General features: G+C 32.0%; 1 pseudogene; it reads left to right on the top strand.

Moving 5' to 3' along the window:
- The first annotated feature begins 6,985 nt into the window (after window positions 1-6,985).
- On the top strand, window positions 6,986-21,309 carry LOC105622946 (annotated as a pseudogene).
- Window positions 21,310-21,588: the final 279 nt, after the last annotated feature.

Raw genomic sequence — 21,588 nt, 5'->3', positions numbered from 1 at the left:
TAGATAACAAAAATAAATAGATAATTAAACAAATGCGATAATGCATAGTAGATTGAAACATTTGTTTTAAATTGAATATATTAGTATATTTCGTTACTTAATCGTTACTTAAATAGTTTGAACTTTTTAGAAATATCGAATAGAACAAGGTTCATAAAAACTTATAATGAATAAAAGAAATACGTAAAAGAATGAAATTGTAGTTTAAAAGTAAGTTGTATAAATGTAACGACTCGCGTGGATCTAATTGCCTAAGGATCTAAACACAAAGATGACCGTAACTGATACTAGTATTCATAGTTGGTTCTTACTTGAAGATCATCTTCTAAGTAATGTCTTAAGATGCTAATGTGGCTTTCTGATTGATACCTCAAAAATCTAAGACGGTCTTAAATGTAAGAACTGATTATATATGAATATGGGCCAATGGAACATAAATCGTAGTTGTATCGAAATAATTGTTGATCAAAATATTATGCATTGATCCATTATGAAAAGAATCAATGGTATCATTCAGATCAATAGTAAAATCATTTGAATTAATGATAAAATTATACTTAACGGCATTATCATTATCGAATGATTTTACTACTTGAAGTTCAATAAGAAAATTATTACCGGTCAGTGGTAAAATATTTTATTATATATTTTATTGGATGTAGTTCAATAGGAATATCATTCGTGATATAATATTTTGCCATTGGATTATTGTCAATGAAATATCATTCATATTGAAAGCTATTCATTTATACAATCCAGGCTTTCAATGGAATTTTATCAATGGCAATATTTTACTACTTGAAGATTTGATCACTGATAAAATTTTCAATAGTAAAATATTATCCCAACAAATGTGCGATATCCCACGATATCCGCACAAAATATTGTACTGTTACTGTACTGCCACGAGATATATGGCGTAACTGTATATGGTGAAAATACAAAAAGTGTACATGATATTAGTACAACGTATCAACACTGTACCTGCATACTGTTCAGGTACATCCAAAGGCCTAGATAACAGAGATGCGACATAAAAAGGTGTGATCTAATTAGCTGTCTAATCACGTAATCAGAGCGCCATTTTAATTCATTATTGCATTTAATGCATCAAGATATAATTTTGTAATGTACATATATATAGATTATATAGAGGAAAATTAAGACAATACAAAGTGTAATAAAAAACTATTATTACGGGGTACTATTATGGTGTAAGTATTCTTATTTGTGTGAATATTTAGTATCAACTTAAACTTAATTTAATCTCCTTTTCCTTAAAAGCTGTATTGATTTTGTGACTCTTTAGAGAACTTTTTTGTATAGAAAGTGCTATGTATCTGCTGTAAAAATGAGAAACACCAAAAAGAAGAAAATTCATTTCTTTTGTTTCTCAATAAATTCTGAGATAAGAAATATATGGGTCACTAATGTGAGACAAATAAATGGCAAATATTCTTGGCAGTCTACTGTCATCAGTTTATAAAGTTAGGAACACTTATATTGAATTAAAATGACGGTGGCTACCTAACCCAATCGACGTAATGTCGCATCTCTGTTATCTAGGTCTCTAGGTACATCACTTGTACTGTAACAATACGGCGTACTTATCGACAGAAGAGAGAGACTGTGGAGACCTTTACTCAAAGATGATAACTGGTACTATAAAAGCGTATGATCTTCTAACCCGAAAATATTAAACAGTAGCTAACTAGATGTTCAGTTAAGCTGGACAAATTTCTATCAGGACCATATATTGAAGATGTAATTATATCCATGATTATATAGGTGTTCGTGGATCATCGGAGTGCAGCAATTTTCCATACGATTTCAGAAGGATAGCGGATGGCAGTATACAACCGGACCGCTTTGAAGCGGACTATAAAATTAGTTCCTGAATTTAGGGAAAAACTTTTTTTTATCATAACTTTTATGATGTGTATTCTGGAATAAGGAAAGTTTTAATTAATAATAATATTCATTTTAGCAATAAAATTACAAAATTAATGTACCATTGAAAACATTACTAGCCAGTGATAAAATCCTCAGTAATAAAATATTACCATTGGCAAAAACTCATTCAGCTTGCTATAAAATACTATTGAAAATGCCATTCATTTTCAATGAATTTTTCAATGATACTTTTAATAGTAAAATCATCTGTTTTTTCGCGATGAGGACCTATGGCTATAATTCGCATTTCATAATTCATTTACAACCATCTTTGTACCTAATACAATTTCCGTCTTTAGCAGAAGTCATGTTCTGCATTGTCATAGAAATGTGATGCGCGAAATCGTGAATGCGAGAACATAGTTCACGGCATTTATATGTTCGGCGCGTGAAGTGCTGCCTCAAGCAGTCATCGCTGCGCGTTTGCAAGATCAAATTAAAATATTATATTAACAATTAAACAAAATGGAAAGAAATGTAAGTATAAGTGTCAGGCATATTTCTGTTCAGACATAATTAAGTACGGAAATTTATAATATATGAATAAATTAATTCACTTTTTTATTTTCAAATAACTTCACGTCAAGGAGACATTTCTTCCCTGGGATAACAAAAAGCTAAATCGCATCTTAACATATATAACAGTGCTCGGAATTAGTTGCACATTTCAGGCCGGTTTCTGAAGCAACGTCTACTTTTCTCTTACTACCTCTCGACAGCCAAGCCGCCCATGCCGCGGCGGTACTGTAACTTTAAAACCTCATAACTTGGAAAATACTTAACAAAAAATAACATAAAGACTCGTTTTCACAATGTGCTTTTATTGATAAAAGCATACATTTATCTTTGAAATTCTATATGTGTAACGTAAAGTATAATATGTTAACCCACATCATTACACATGTAAACGCTTTCTGAATACAGGCCATTGTGTTTTGAAAAGGTTTTGAAGATAACTATAAGAATATGTAAAAAAATGAAAAGTTCCAATTAAAAAATTTTAAATTAGCCTTGACTTTAAGGATATTTTCTCAAAATCAACCAACGTCACCAACTTCTTTCCCCCTTGAAACTACAAAAACTTTCAGCTGAAACATTTTTGCCTTAAACTTACAAATTTTGAAAAAATCGACTAGATAAATTAAATGGTCCACCTTGTATAATATTTTGTAAAATGCTCATTGATTTTTATTTGCGAAGTATGCGGAATATATCAAATCTACATTAAACTTGTATCGATAATATATTAAGGCTGCGATCCATTCTTTCAAATGTTCTGAACATTTTGCTCCGCTATGGTCCATTACTATTCCGAATGCTACAATTGCTACAGTCCAATCCATCTCCCGAAGTGAGGTAGTTGGAACGAAGCGGGAACAAAAACGATGACATATTGATGACGTATCAGAATTGCTGAGAGCGTCAAATGGACCAGTCATGTCAGTGCTACAAATGCTTTGTGTTTGAAGCGCTAAATGGACTCAGCAAACGAGAATGGAATGAATTAAAATGAATTCAGATTTTCAGAAATATGGATTTATAAATGTTAAAATGAATTCTTTTCAATTCTGAACGCATTTTTATTCATTTGTAGGAATTGCATAGAGCATATCTCTATGCCTTTCAATCTGAAAATAATAGTAACATTTTCTGTACATCGTAAATACTACTCAATTCATTCAGAATTGTGAAAAGGAAGTACATTTCGCTCGTCTGCTTCTGTCTTCTTTCCGCGAGTTCTGATTGGTTTCCGCTTTTTCAACAAGATGTAAACTTGGCCTTACATTCTGATCTGGATTAAATCCTCGGTGGAAATAGAAGACCAAAACGAACAATACTAATGTTAAATAAGGATAAGGGCCTGAACATAAGAATTGTCATAACACTTACTTAGATTTAAATTGTAGACGTAAGTAACGCACAAGCTTTCACGCCTGACACAATTTGTCATATCTCCAAGAGATGTCATACGCCAACTTAAGTTTCTAAGTAAGTATTACAATTCTTGTGCTCAGACCCTAAGATAATACACGAAGACACCCAGACATGCGTTCCAAAACTTTACTCGGTCAACTCTATAGAACCACAGTATAACCAGTAGAAATACTTGAGAAAAAATGCGGATCTGGGCAGATATGGCTGCGCAGCTTTTGTTTTGACCAGATCTAATGAAATGCAAAACGACAGTAATGTATATGACAATAATATATATGACAATAATGTAAATGTTAACATGGCAGATGCTCACGTGATTGGCGATATGAAGGGCAAAGGTGCCTCACATTTATTTTTACATTCACGCATTGTAAGCTGCATTTTATCCTTTTTCCGCAAGTAGCAAGTAATAAAGATAGAATGAAACTTACAACGCGTGAGCGTAAAAAGTAAATGCACCTGAAGTGTCTCTAATGATTATACTATGATAGAACCTCGAATAGTGGGGAACAGAATAAAGGTGCATTCACATGCAAGCGTCAAGCAGCGGAAGTAGCAATGAGGCGATTTTTACAGTGGCGTAAAAAATATTTTTTACACCACTGCCATATTGTCTAATTGATTAGTCATACTTCCATTGTTTGACATTTGATGCTTGCATGTTAAGTAGAGTTAGAGTTAACTACTATATCGAAACAATTTGGAACAAATAGCGAATTCGATCACTTGCACTACACTAGATCAGCATATTGAAAGCTGCTTTATGCATTAACAAAGTTAAATATAAAAGTATATAAATATTTTAAACGATTAACTACTAATATTGTCACGTTACTTAACAAAATATGTGTGTATAATTTTATTGTCAAAGTTGATTATATTGTAGCACTGCATTGTGATATTTTATATGACTATATTCCAAAATTGATTGCCTGTACTAAAATCTATATTGCACGTAAACTATAGCATTTTTCAGCACTGATAGTAAATTTGCAACACAGCTCTTAAGCAGCTTTTAATGCACTGATCTAATAAGTGATCGAATTCATCATTAGAATAACGTACACATGGCGCGAAATATAATTGCGTTTATCGGAAATCTTATCCTTACAACCTTTAATTAATCAAGTTTTTCGTCATCTTTTATAATTCTTAATTGATTGCAAAAGCGAATATTAAAATAATTATTTTTCTTTAATTTTTATTTTTCTTTTATAATTAAATTAAGATTAATTATATTAAACTTAATTTAAGGGAGAGGATTCACATAAAACTATCAATTATCAATAATCAATTACCAATAATCTTTCATAATAAAATTTTGAAAATATGTACTTTTATATTATTTTTAATGCTTAATTGAATGGTGTAAGAATAAATTAATAAAAAAATTTGTTTTCATTTTTTTTAATTTGATAAAAAATAATTAGATCATGAGATCCATATCTTAATCTGTTAGATATTGTTTCCTACAAACTATATCCAACTAAATTAGAATGTGGATTTTATGATCTAATTATTTTTTGTCAAAGTTTAAAAAAAATGAAAAAATTTTGTTTTAATTTATTCTTACACCATTCGATTAAACATTAAAAATAACATAAAAATACGTATTTTCAAAATTTTTAAATTGTTTATTATAATATAATATATAATTAAATTATGAAAGTCCTCCTTCAGTTGATTTTACATAAATGCTTACTTTTAGGCCCGATTGTACTAATGTTTTGACTTTAACCAAGACTTAAAATTCTTGTTTTAAAGACGAAAGAAAGGAAAAAATAGAGAAAATTTTAAGTCTAAACATTCATATAAACATTTATAAATTTTATTTCTAAGATATTCATAATAATTATATCTGAAATTAACTACTTCAAATTGGTATTAACAAACGCATCATAAATGAAATTCGAACTTGGGATCTCTGAGAACTTGAGATTATGAATCTTTTACGATATCTGCTAGATCACTTCTTCAATTGGTAAATGTGTTATTTATTCTCTCAATTACAACTAGCTACTTCAATTACAACTCGCTAAACTAGTGACAAAATATAATAAAAATATCATCATTTAACAGATATAATAAAATATAAACAATTTACATTACTATGAGACAACAACTTGGGTAAGTGTCGGATAAGCTAATCTCGCTTGACCGATGTCACGCACCGTAATTAGCCTAATTCAGGCTAGTGTGTTCGACTTGGTTTGCGAATGTTCATTATTAATTTTACTTCTAATCAAAGAGGAACAAAAGAACATAGCTCAATTATTTTTACGTTACAACTTTTTTGAACTTAGTTGGACTAAAACGAAAAATTTTCTACTTATAATTTTGAATAATTTAAGTAGCATTTATAGTCTATTTTTAAATAAAAATTTTTTTTATTCAATTAATTGAAAAACTGCATTTCATTTTGAGAATATTGAAATGAACAGTATTCACGTTGCACAGAAATTGCTGATATTATTTTTGAATGTAACTGAATTAAAAAAACTATATCACTTACTACTACTACGAGTTTCGAAAGCTTCCGCTTTTCCGCTTTTCGCTTTTCCATCAAGGTGTGATCCATCAACCCGGTCTAAGAACCAACCAACTGCAATCGAGCATTTCCCTATTTGACCATAACAGGAGAAAATACTCGATTGTAGTTGGTTGATTCTTATATTCCGATCTAGATTAAACCCTCGGTGGAAACTAGGCCTTCATCTCTCGGGAATTGCTCGGATCGCTCCGAATGAACGCAGCATACTTGAAATGTAGGATTCACTATGTTAGTGATGCGAATTCCGGGCCATTTGCAGCACAGTTACTAGCATGAAGAAGCTATATACACTACAATGAGTCTATATCCGTGTATACTTGCGCATACATTGTGTGTCCGTCTATGCTCTCTTCTAATAACCATGCTGCAAGCGGACCGGAATTCACATCACTGGTTCGGTCACAATCCTATTCGGTCTGATCTATACTGTGATTCCGGTGATCGGCGTGGATGTGGCGTGGACGTTACATTTATTTGTTAGCATGAAAATTGTATGAAATTGATTATTACGATCGTTAAGAATCATTGTAAAGAAAATCTGCAATCATGTTGGTATTATTCGAGACATCGGCGAGTTACGCAATATTCAAGGTAATTTCGAATTTGTCAGAAATGCTGGACTTCCTAACCTAAGATAATGCGCACGTGTTGGCCTCATTTTATTTCCTAGCAGGAGTATCACGTATACAATGAAATTGTTTAATATGTAATATATAATATTCAGTGAATGGAAAATTATTTTTCAAAAGTAACAAGTTACAGTTACTCGTTATTACTGAGTAGAAAAAGTAACAAGTTATCGTTACTAGTAATTTTGAGATCCACTATAATAGTTATAAATGTCCATGCGTTTGTAAATTTGCAAATAAAAATAATTTCATGGTTTGTAATTAAGATTGTGGAAGTACAATTACAATGTGTATGTGTAGTTACAGGAATATGACAATACATTTTACATTATACATTTAACAGCAATACATTAAAAGTTATTGTTACTAATTTGATTGACCAGTTTTATTTGTTTTGATACAAACGTTAGTAATAGTATTACAAGGTAAAAGTTATTCCTTTTACAAAAAAACGCTGTAGTAGAAAATAATAACGATTGCTTCTATCTGTGCTTTGAAAAAGAATAAGAAGCAAACATGGCGACCGGCTAGAAACTCTTTGGGGAGAGACGTGTCTTCTACCATGCTGTCTTGTGCGTCCTCGTGGCTCGAAATTCAAATTAAGCGTTAACAGTTATATTACGTAATATTACTAAAATTTGGGTAATTACAGAAAATATTCAAAATATCTTGCTATTTACATAATTTTCAATATAAAATAAGATTTACACTATAAAATATAATTTTTGGACTTATTGGGAGTACAAATTAATTCGGTCCGTTCTTTAAAGATGGCTCCAGCTGTTGTGAATGGTTCATAGTGACAGCTGATTTTGGCGGTTTCAGAGAGATTAAACATCTGCTAATAATATTCAATTTATATCGCTTTGAGTTTCATACAAAAACCTTGATTTTATTTGAAATGTCGAATTTTGTGTTAACTAAGTAGTTTGTGGGAGGTTTTGATTTTTTGCTTTAATTGGAAGAAAAGTGCGGCTGAAGCCCATCGAATGCTTGTCGAAGTTTTTGGTGACACTGCTCCAACTGATAAATCATGTAGGAAATGTTTCGACGTTTCAAGGATGGAGATTTCAGCGTTGAAGACAAACCTCGCTCTGGACAGCCAAAAAAATTCGAAGATAAAGAATTAGAGGCATTATTCGAAGAAGATCAGAGTCAAACGCAAGAGGAGCTTGCAGAATCATTGGAGGTAATTCAACAAGCCGTTTCTGTACGATTGAGAGCTATGGGAATGATTCAAAAACAAGGAAATTGCCTTATGAACTGAAACCGAGAGATGTTGAAAGGCGATTTTTCATTTGCGAACAGCTGATTCAAAGACAACAGAGAAAAGATTTTTTGCATCGGATTGTGACTGGAGATGAGAAGTAGATATTCTATGACAACCCCAAGAAGAAAAAATACTACGCTAAGCCTGGTCAATCGTTGCCAACATCAACATCAACACCATGGCCGAACATTCATGATTCGAAGATCAATGCTCTGTATCTGGTGGGACCAAAAGAGTCTTGTTTACTATGAGCTCCTGAAACCTGGCGATTCTATTACGATCGGTATCGGCAATTGATTCGTTTGAGCCGTGCATTGCGAGAAAAACGGCCGGAATACGAGCAAAGACATGATAAAGTTATTCTTCTTTATGACAACGCTCGGCCTCATGTCGCTAAAGTCGTAAAAAAATATTTAGAAACGCTCAAATTTTACCGCATCCGCCATATTCTCCGAACATTGCTCCTTCTAATTACTGGTTGTTCCAAAGGATGCAGCAAGTCACCGGTTCACTTCTTTCGCAGAAATCGAAAATTGGCTCCAAAATTGGATCGCCTCCAAAGACGAGATTTTTTTGAGGTGGAATTCGAGAATTGCCTGAGAGATGGGAAAAAATAGTAGGCAGTGATGGACAATATACTTTAATCTGATCTGTTCATTCATTTTGTTTTGAAATACATTTTTGAACATAAAAAAACGGACCGAACTAATTTGTATTCCCAATACATAATTTCTGTAAAATTGCATGATTTTTTATATATACAGGACTAATCATGTAATTTATTTTACATTTATTATATATTTATTATATATGTAAAGAAATCTTTTTACAGTGTAAGTGGCTTATGTCGTATCGTGTCTAATCAAAGTAACTGTAAAATTTGTTACTGTACTCAAAAAAATTGTAACTTCATTATCGTTACAGTTATCAAAGAAAAAAAGTAACGCAATTACCAGTAAAGTTATCAAAAAAATAACTTGTAAATGTAACTTCGTTATAAATAACGAGTTACTTCTATTCCCTGATAATATTACATATTGTATGTGCTCGCAAAGATTTATATGATATATTTCGGATCGATTCCGGCGCGCTATCCCCACTATCGCTCGAGGCCGCCGGGCGCTCACGTGACGCTCTGGCTCAGGAGCGTCTCTGTAGTTTAAACGTGCAAAGATCGTACTTTACGTTATTAAAGAATATTGTTCTTGCAAATAATTTTTATGTTCTTAAAAAAACTTCAATCTTCGCAAGGTTTATTATAGAAACTTCTCGATATAAATTTATAACAATTAACATTATTGAATGGCTTCTGATAAGCAAGAATTATTATGATAAAATGTGTTAATTATTCTAGAAACTTCTCGATGTAAATTTATAACAATTATTGAATAGTTTCTGGTAGGCAAGAATTATTATGACAAAATGTTTTAAAAAATTTAGTATTTGATTTTTTTAAGGAAATAAAAATTATTTTGTAAAAAAATATTCTCTAACAATGTAAGATACGACCTTCGCACTTTTAAGCTACAGAGAGCCAGAGCGTTACGTGAGGTGAGCGCCTGGCGGCTCGGCCGCCGAGTCTCGAGCGGTAATGGGGATAGCATGCCGGAATCGGCTCGAAATGTGCAAATCTTTACGAGCACTGTTATGTATTATAGATTTAATTGACAATTTGCTTGTAGGTTCTAAATGAAAACAAACTCGCCCAGTCGGAAGATCTTCACAAGGATTTTGAGACTCCTGAAGCTGCCAATAGATTGTAAGTTTTTCTTTCAAGAATCTATAGATCTATTTTTTTTAACTGAGCTAGTGTACTTTTTGTGAAATATTTATTGTTTTATGTAGCAATAAGAAACAAACCTATTACTTCTTATAGCCTCAGTTGTACTATTTTATTTGATGTATCATAATTCTCGTGTATTTTTTGCTTTTCAGACTTAAATTAACGTTACTTTCACAAGTTTAAGAACACCACCGAAACATTATGCGCCACTATGGCGCTTGTAAACAACAAGTTATCCAAATCTTTGAAGAAAACGCACAGGAACTGCTGCATCAAGGCTCATGAACAGCTGGCGGTAACCGATGCCAAACTGGGCTGTGCCATCAAGGATAAGCTGCAATTATCCTGTGTAAGCAACACGGCAGTGCAAGAGTTGATGAGGTGTATCAGAAGTCAATTAGGTAGTTTGATAAGTGGGGTGACCGAAAAGGAGAAGATCATGACGCTGGGCCTGGCACACAGTCTTTCCAGATATAAGCTGAAGTTCTCACCCGACAAGGTCGATACCATGGTAATGGTATCACCTGATACAGGCAGTGTGCTTGCTAGATGATCTGGATAAAGAGCTTAATAATTATATAATGCGAGCGCGCGAATAGTATGGCTGGCACTTTCCTGAGCTAGGCAAAATCGTGACTGACAATTTTCAGTACATAAAGACAATGCATATACTTGGTCAACGAGAAAACGCTATCAAATGTGATCTGTCAGATATTCTGACAGAGGAAATCGAGGAGAGAGTGAAGGAAGCCGCAGAAACCTCAATGGGCTCAGAGATCTCGGAATACGACGCTGAACACATGCAATGCTTATATATTGAGATACTTGAGCTTCATCAATACCGATCTATGCGACTATCTATCCTAGCTATGCGATTATCTGAAAACTAGGATGATGGCATTAGCGTCAAATCTGACAGTTCTCGTCGGCGATCTGATCGGTGATATCGTCTAATATCTAAAGCCGTTCTTTGAGTCTTGCTAAACATCCAGCATCTATTTTACAAATTCTTGGTGCAGAGAAGGCACTATTCCGTGCTCTTAAATCGAAGAAGAACATACCCAAATATGGTTTAATCTACCACAATTTGTCGGATAATCCTCAAACAAAAACAAGGATAAAATATCCAGAATGTTGGCAGCATCTTTAGCAACAAGAGTTGATGCATTGGGAGATACTGCAAGCTTCGAACTTGGCGCGGAGCACAAAATGAAATTAGAGGCTCGGTTAAGAATGCTTGAAGAAGGAAATATCCGTCGGATAAGTGGTACTGTCAAAGCAAAGGCCAAATTTGAAAAATATCAAGTTAAGAACGAATATATGCAGTATTCAACATCTATAGACTCAATACTGACGATTAAGGAGAGACCATTAATCAAAGAGATTGAAACAAAGAAAAGCGAGGAAATGCCTAAAAAGAAAAAAAAGAAATATAGCACGAGTTCTGACAGATCAAGGAGAAAATGAAGGAGGAAGAACCGCAAACGGAAATAGAGTCGGTTATTGTACCGAAAAGAAAGAAACATAAGAAAAGAAGAAATATAGTCTAAAACACAATATAGAACAAGGAGAATTTTCTATCTAATCAACTATTATATTCGATATTTATTTGAAACCTTTTATGTGTGCATTTTTATTTTTATAGTTACCTTCACTTGTTCCTCCAGCTTCAACTGAAATCTCCTTCAAATGTTTCTTCAGTTTTTATAGATGCTGTTTCATATTTTTCCTCAGTTTTTACTGATGCTACTTCTTCAAATTCAATTGATTCCTCTTTTTCTTTTTTTTTCTTCGATATGAGATCTGAATCCGCTTCAGCTTGCGCTTCTTCTTTGATACCAGAAATTTCTGGTATATCTTCTGTTTTTAATTTTAGCTTGTATTTCTTCTTTTTCTTCGGATTGTCGGATTTTTATTCGTGCAGAAAAAAGATATAAGAAAATCACAGATATAAGAAGATATAAGAAACCACAATCAAAATCCTTCATTTCATATTGTGATTAATTTTTTTGCTTTATGCCTTATGCAGCGTTATGCAAAAGTCTATGTAGCGGCTTTAAGATAAAAAATACAAGTTTCTACATTAAATTTTTACATATATACAGGATTATTGTATTTAAAATGATTGTCTAGGTTTCCATTTATCCACTTATATTTTTTGCCTTAAGTATTCTTAAAGCCTTCAGCTTTATCTTGTACTCCGTGTTAAGCTTGAAGCATACGGTATCTCAATTAATTTTTTGTATTTAATATAGATGTAGAAGAACAATTGTAGATATACGAGCTTGTTCTTTTTAACTAAATTTCTTGGACAGTTTATCTTCTCTTTTTCTCTAATGTATATTTTATATAGAATATCGATGCTCAGACGAAGCTATCATCTTGTTTAAGGATTCCTATTTATAGCTATACTGAAAGATAGATAGTTTGATTCGAATACCTTTGGTATTTAGTAGCTTATGTGTTAAAGCCTTGTATCGCATTGACCGTTGTTCAATGTGATTTATTCCTTTCTTTATCTGAAATCTCAGAACGATTTCTATCATCGTTGACACATTTAAGCTACTGAGTGACGACAGATTCGGAGCAAAATTTCAAGAGATTTGCTATATAGATCTGTTCTTTTTAGTTAAACTTCTAACGCAGTTCATCTTTCTTCCTTTTTTTCTCCATCCCTTTTTAATTAAATATGAAAGCTAGAATAAAAAAGCTAGAGAAATCTGAGATTTGTTATCGATTTTTTTCTCAGAATCATTTTTAATTAAAAATTAAAGCGGATAGAATCCTTAAACGAGATGATAGCTTCTGAGCATTGAGCATATATTCTATATATATTTCATATTATATTAAAAAGGATTCATAAAATATTGTATAGTTTTCTCATAAATACATTTATGCTTAAATGATTCATTTTTTTTCATAGAAATTCTCTAGACATCAGTTTTTCAAAATAAAAAAATTGTAATCCTAAAAATTCTGATAAGAAATTAGTCTGCTGTTTTACTTGCAGGAGGAGAAGTATGTAATTGTAAAAAGGAAAAGAAATTGCTTATATTAATTTTTTACAAGATACTAAACTTAGAACCATGACATTTTTAAGAATTGCTTTATTTAACCCATGAATCTGAAGTTTACTTAAATATTTTATTCTAATACTTATTTATCTGACTTGCAGGCAGTTAGTATAATAGCTAAATCTTCGAAATAATTATGCGCTTTGCATGTAGTATATTAATTCATGATTTTATATTTTTCCAAAAAAGTATAATTAATATTGTATAAATACAATCATATATGATAGAATTCTCTTGTAATTGCCAAATTAATGATAGATATAAAATTGACTTGTTAAATACATCTCTTACAATACATATCTTTTGCAAAAAGATTTTACCATAATTAACAGAATTGCATTTGAATAACTGACTCGCACAAAAATAATAGAATAAGAAACTATAAAGATCTTCCACGAGACGATTGCAATTAAGATTGTAAATCAAAAGCTGATTATGTTATAAGTATATTAAGTATTAGCGTATGACTTGCAAAAAAATATCTCATATATTTTTTACATTATACATTCATATAAATATCAATATTAATTATAAATCTTGATGCATATATGTGACAACAGATGTGTTTATAGAGCAATACATCATAGATTTAATGATTAAATCATGAAAGTCAATTTAAAACTTTCGCGATAGATCTTCACAATACATATTCTTTAGAAATGCAAAAATGTATACATTTTCGTTCAAAAAAAGTGTATCTTCCAAAAAAAATGTACTATATATATTAATTTAAACAATTTAAATAATTCTTGAGTGTAAACGATATCATTTCTACAAAAATCAGCACAACAGAAGGCATGTATAATAAATGATTATTAATTTATAATATAGAAGCAATGTTATTTGCGAAGGAATATTAGTTTTATTTATTTTACTTTTAAAATATGCTTATTTTGGAAAAATAAAAATATTATTTAAGGAAAAACGTTATACTTATATATACATAAAAAGAAAATGCCATCAGTATCGAATTCGAAAAAATTCGGATTAAATTTGACTAGCAGATTTCGATCTATGTACATTTGTCATCGGATATTTGATATGATAGACCATGATACATCGTGACCTCCCATCTGTAGAAAATAAATAACAAATATTTTTCTCATTATAATATATATGTATTTTAAAAATAATTATTAACTGGTTATTAATTTCTTTGTTATTTATCTGTCAGTAATAATCGCCCTAAATATTTACTTTACGTTGTATATTTCAATACAAAAATTCTAACATTCTCTCATGTAATATTTTTTATAACATTATGCCATTATAATACATTTCATTTCTAATACGGTTTTCATAGTAGCAATTTTTGAAACTTTGATTTGCGTTCAGCAGAACACAACAGTTTTGCAATCGTTTTACGATTCTCTGCTGAGATAAGACCATTCCTCTTGACCTAAAAACATAACCCAATCAACGCGAAGAAAACTTCTAATAGTTGCAAAATAAACATTCTGCTGAACGCAATCAATGGTTTCTCTAATTAAATGTTTTCAGTTATAGTAATAGTTCAGTTATAGTAGTAGTTAATTTTTATCACTCTAAGATTAAATATATGCCCAAAGAAATCATTGGCTCTAAATTAAAACTATGATACAGTAGAAAATGCTTCGATATTATTATAAAAAAATATTTATTATTACATACACTGAGAGAACATGGTTGATATTTGTCGAGTTGAAATTATGTAGTTTATCTCCTTTGGATTATTTTAAACAATTTTAGAGTAACTGATTTTAAATCCAAGAATTATAAATATAATATAGATAAATCAAGCTTGTGAAAACGTGAAAATGTACTTTAAAGCTGATAGTATGTGAACGATGAGAATGTTAACTGCTTTTTCGTAACAGTCGGAATTTCGGAAAACGGAATCTTGGAAAAGTAAATACGACCAATCAGATTAGCGTGTTACACGAATGCGTAAACTTAAATGGTTCTGACTGGTCATATTACTTTTCTAATATTCCGTTTCCTAAATTTCGACTATCTAATTCCACCATGGTATATATCCGTCATATGATGTCTGATATTCAATGTTATGATGATATCGAATGTTATATGATGGAAGTCATAGTGAATTCTATAATTTAAGATACATTCGGAACGATCCCGTACCTCCCGAGAGACAAAACAATGCTATTGAGTAAACCATAAGATTTCATAGAGGTATTCGGGTGATGTCTCCGAACGCAATCCTAGTGAAAGAATAAAAAACAAATTAATAATCAACTCCCTATGAGGATGTAAGTGAACGAACCTCTTATTACTAGCGCGTTGTCATAGCGACGCGTCTGTCAACATTGGAATTTATCAGTTAGTAACAGTTATTAGTTGTGAATGAAAAGATCTTGAGCGGTTTATATAGAAATATTATTCAATGAAAATTTCGTTTTACTTATAAAAAATTATATTTAATAATAAACAGTATATTCAACATTATATTTGTATTTTGCGTAAAATATAATATACTATCATACGTTCAAGTGCATACGAATAAAATGTCACAGTAAGTAACTTCAATGTTTTTAATATATTTTTTCTATATCTTAATGTTCCATAATTTAAGGAGTAAAAATATAATTTGATTTTTTTTACCTTTTGGTGGATGGAAAGGAAATATAGTTGCTTATTTAAAAAATTATTCATTTTACAAAAATATTTTCTTAAAACAACTATGTGTTTTCTTTCTATCAACTGATTTATCTCATTATTCTGTTGTAAAAGTAGATTAAGAGACGATTATTAAAAAATTAATAGTTTACAAATTATTTAACATTTTATGTCAATATATGCCAAAATAATTTATAAAGTACCTCTAAACTATTGTTTTTTTATATCTACTTACTACCTTAATATTAATTTTATGCAGAATAATTAGAGGAATCATATTATCTAAAGAAAATCAAATAATTCCATTTAAAAAAGTGGAGATGATCTTTATGTCTCCTTGGCACCACCACCTAGAAGAAAAACGTCGTGATCAAATTACTTTTCTTTCTATTTTTAAAAGCAAGGGAATTATTCAGATGACCCGTTTTAGATGCCTTACCCTGTATTATGTTGTCAGTAATGTTATAAAGAATATTTTCCTAATAAATTATAAGTTTTTTTAATAAAATAGCAATAATTAAATGCATAGTTTAAAATATAAATGCAATATATTTTCAATTTATAACCATTCATGCATGTAAAAAAAGTATTTTCAGATTATTGAATAATTAAATTTTTTGGATAGACACTTAAACTATTTTTTCTTTTATAGTTTGGAATGTCAACTTTAAGATATTGAAACATTTTTCCCTTAAACATTTTTGTTTCAGAGTTTAATATTTTTGTATGAAAATTAAGTGCGATTTCTCATTTTGTTAATTATATTCAGTTTATATACAATTAACAGTTTATATACAATTTGTTATAAATATACATGTGTACAAATGCTTTTTAAAGTGTCAAAATAAACAAATATTGTTTAACAGTGCTTAAGTTTTACACAGCGCTAACAATTCCAGGCCACCTGAATATTTCGGAAAGTATGCAATTTTAAGAAAAATATTTTAGTCAAAAATTACAAATTGTTTAAAAAAATTTATTTAATAATCAGTTTGACTTTTGGGTGGCGTCGCCAATTTCAGGTCATATAGATTTTTTAAATTGGATACCTTATTTTTAATTCCAGAATCTAATAGCCGATGTCAAAAGCTTTTCAAAACACTACAATAAAGTTCATTAAGTTACAGTATCACCATTATTAGTATCACCATTATTAGTATTATATTAAGGTGTCCGACCGACGATTCTTATATGTTGTTCAGGATCATACCTTGGACACAACATTTGTCAAGATCAAGATCATTGGAGATTGTTTCTCTTATTTTTATTTTTACACTGAAAATTTATTTGTATAAAAAATAAGAAACAATCTCCAATGACCTTCATCTTAACAAATATTATCCAGGGCATAATCTTCAACAACCATAGTGGCGCTTCGTATTTAAAAAGTTTTACTTTAAGTAACTATACTATATACTATAGTAACTATTTACTTTAAATAACTATGAATTATATACTATAACTATAAAAATATAAATTTTTCGCAATAAGTTTATTACAGTTTTTTAAATTTGGGAAATTTGGGGGGATTATTAGTATTTCTAATTGATTGCGTTGAAAATCCGTCAACCATATCGATATGCAATTATCATTTCTAAAATTAATTCAGAAATTAATTCAATTTATATGAATGTATATAATAATTCTTAACATTCAGACCATAGTGGCGCTCGTATTTAAAGTAATGTATTTAATATAAATGGTCTTGTTTCCAATTTTATTGTTAAAAAGTTTTAATCGTCAGTCGGGTAACACTAAGCATAGTCTCGCGCCATGTCTTAGCGCCGAGACCGTGTTTGCAAATAATAGCGGTACTGGAATTGTTAAGCCTTATAATTCGAAAAGTATTTAATGAAAATGAACTTTATTGTAGCGATTCGAAAAGCTTTTGTTATCGGCTATTAAATTCTGGAATCAAAAATAGGATGTACAATTTAAAAAAAAATCGATGTGATTTTGACCTGACATTGCCGACGCCACTCAAAGTCAAACTGATAAGATGATTAAATATATTTTTTAAATCCTGTAATTTTTGTCTAAAACATTTTTCTCAAAAATGCATACTTTCCAAGATATTCATCAGCTGGCCCGAAATTTTTAACGGGCACTATATAATTATAAAAGTGATGACAATTAATCCAATACACGAAAGACCCATCGTTGTAGTAAGGGTGCCAAAAACTAGATGTATAGTAAAGGTTAACTTTGTTTTGCCGTCTTTGATAAAATTTATATATAATATGAGTTGTATATAATTAAAGATTTTTTCCCTAGTTGTCGAAAGATTATACAATATATTTAACGTCATTAACCAATATGCATAAAGGAGGGAAAAATAGCCAAATTGACCCTGAATGAACACCTTTAAAACCTATGGAGTTGTCATTTTGAAAATCCATACATTTATCTGAATAAGCATTTATCTGAAACGTTTTTCTCAAAAAATGCTTTGCCATCGAGCTATTCGACCGTTTCCAGACTTACGTCTTTATATACAGGGTGTTTCATAACATGGGTACGAGCCACATTGGGGGTGGAGAATGGATCAAAGGGAACAAAAAATTCTTATACTATTTTGAGATACTCGTTATAGTTTTCAAATTAGAAAAGGAAATGTCTAAGCCAATATGCGATGAAGCCGCGCCGCGCGAATTCGTAGGACGGCCCACTCGAGCGGCGGCGGTGACGGCGCGCAGGGAGAGAGAAGTAGCGCTTCGTTGCCTAGCACAGCCTGGCATGGCGGTTCTATGTGTTTCGCCGCATCGCGCCTACATTATCTAAAAATGTTATTTTAGCTTTTCCTTATACATTTCTTTTCATTATAAATCACGTTATTTAGCACGATTAAATACGTTTTAACACAATTATAGATATGTTAAGCGATGTAATTAATTAGAGAATTACGCAAAGCATATGCTGATCGTCGCGATATCTTTCCGCTTGCTTTATTATACGATGTTTCTATTTAATTACGCTTCGAGACCCATTTCGTCGCGTCGTTTTATGCTATATTTAGTCGAGAGTTTTATTTTTTGACATGTTAATGCATGTACCCTGAAATTATAGTATAAGCTCGCGCAGATAGTCGCTACATTATAAATACAGATATATTATTTCATGTACAACGTATTTGACTGAGGTTTTTTTTCATATGTTTCTTATCGTTTAACAAGTTTAATTGTACATCATTAGAAATGTTCTTAAATTTTAATCTTTAATATTTGTAATTTTAATCTTTAATGTTCACTGATGAATAACATTTAAATTTTCTGTCACTAAAAAAATTATTTATGTATACATTAATGAGATGTTTCAGTTTGTAGTAACTGAAAACTGAAATGTATTGAAAAACATGTAATTGAAAATTGAGTGTTTTAGTTTATTTTCATTAAACTATCCAACAAATTTAATGCCCATATTCATTAAAAAAATCTGTAACTTACAAGGAAAAGGATCCAACTGCTGCTCTCCGATTTTAATGAGCAATATGTTATAGATAATAATAATTTTTTATAATAAAAGTATTTAATCTTGCTAAATAACGTGATTTATAATGATAAGAAATATATAAGGAAAACTTCAGCTAAAATAACATTTTTGGATAATGTAGGCGCGATGCAGCGAAACACATAGAACCGCCATGCTAGGATGTGCTAGGCAACGAAGCGCTACTTCCCTCTCCCTGCAAGCCGCCGCCGCCGCCGCCGCTCGAGTGGGCCGTCCTACGAATTCGCGCGGCGCGGCTTAATCGCATATTGATTTAGACATTTCCTTTTCTAATTCGAAAACTATAGTTCGCGAGTATCTCAAAATAGTATAAGAATTTTTTGTTCCCTTTGATCCATTCTCCACCCCCAATGTGGCTCGTACCCATCTTATGAGACACCCTCTGTGTGTGTGTGTGTGTGTGTGTGTGTGTGTGTGCGTGCGTGCGTGCGTGCGTGCGTGCGTGCGTGCGTGTGCGTGTGTGTGCGTGTGCGTGTGTGTGCGTGTGCGTGTGCGCGCGCGCGCGCGCGCATATACTGCACTCACGAGCGTGGCGCAACTTCGTCGCGCGTTCACAGCTAATTTTCTCTCGACTCGGCAGAATTCTTGTCTTTATAACGAATCTTCATTTGACTTCACCGGAAACGCGACAGAAAACGCGACGTGTCCTTATGCGGCCTCTCCTGAAGGAATCTTGCTACGCAAGATCTTGAAAATAATAACTGGCCACCAGGCACAAGTGAACGTGCTCTCTTTATCAAAATTAATCGGGAAATTTTCTACGCGATTTCTACAGAACTGCGAACATCGACGGCTCTCGTAACCGGTAGCTCAGCCTCGAAAATGGCACAGGGGGCGGTTTGTGGTCGAGGATAGAGGATCGTGTGGAGAAGCGAATAGGCGGCGATAATAAATCATACCATAATTATTAACAATAAGAAGTAACAAATATATTTGATTAATCTCCGACTCTCATTCGTACTCGACAAAGTCACGACAACAGTACGCGATCGAAATGCGTTACTTTAGCCTCGCACATGCCCTGATACGAGGGCAAGTCAATAAGTTCTTAGAAAATCTGTCAGAGAGCACTTGCAGTGTCATGTCACATTACTTTTTGACAAGTAGCATCTCTCAGTTGATTACTGTCAAATTTTGAGCAGAATTCATCGTTCATTTCTATAGACGATTAAAGTGAACAACCTTTGTATTTTTTGCAAAATGGGGAAAAAACGAGTCTCGTGATCAAATATATACATATGAAAGTCATTTAATGCTGAAAGAAATCAAAGCCGTGTTTAATAATGTTCACATTCACTAGTGTGCGACTGTATACAATTGGGTGAATGAATTTAAATGCGGTATAATACATCCACATATGATGCACCTCGTTTGGACGTCCAATTGAGGCTGCTACGCCAGAAATCGATAAAGTCCACGATTTTGTTTTGACTAATCGACGAGTGAAAGTGCGCGAACTTGTTGAAGGCACATCACACAGTGATTTCAATTTTGCAAACAATTGAGTATGAAAAAGCTATCGGCAAGATGATGGCCACAGTTTTTTTGGGTTGCACGCGGTATAATTCATATCGATTATCTTCCGAAGCAAACGATCAATGGCGATTACTATGCAGTCTTATTGAATCATTACAACAACATTTTAAAGAAAAAAACGTCCCCATTTAGCGAAGAAGAAAGTATTCTTCCATGAAGACAATGCACGGGTTCACATTTGCTCGGCATCGATGGCCAAATTCAACGAATTTCACTACGAATTGCTTCCTCATCCAGCATATTTGCCAGATTTAGCGCTCTGCGACTATTTTCTGTTTCCAAATCTGAAAAAATGGTTCAGAGGAAAGAGATTCACTATCAGAGAGCAGCTTATTGCCGAAACAAAGGCTTATTTTGAAGGGTTGGACAAATCATATTATTCGGACGGCTTGAAAAAGTTGGAGAATCGTTGGATCAAGTGTGTCGAGCTGAAAGGAGACTATGTTGAGAAATAAAAATGAATCGATCAAAAAAAATGTATTTTACTATGTTTTTCTAAAAACTTATTGACTTACACTCTACGCGGGGCGTATTAATTACGCTAACTCTCGATGGCACAAGCTCACGCCACGTAAGAATACTTTCCACAAATCGCACGAGCATTAGCCGACGCTATGATAGCTGAGATAAGAGATGGTTACGATTTCACCGCAAATACGGCGTGATCTCGTGCTCATTCGCGACGTGCTCATTCGAACGACTTTACAAAATGTCGGAAATAGACAGAGAACATC

This window comes from Atta cephalotes (genome assembly GCF_000143395.1).
Source record: "Atta cephalotes unplaced genomic scaffold scaffold00050, whole genome shotgun sequence".
Taxonomy (NCBI): domain Eukaryota; kingdom Metazoa; phylum Arthropoda; class Insecta; order Hymenoptera; family Formicidae; genus Atta; species Atta cephalotes.
Note: the sequence above shows the minus strand (reverse complement) of the source record. Positions and strands in the feature narration are given on the sequence as shown.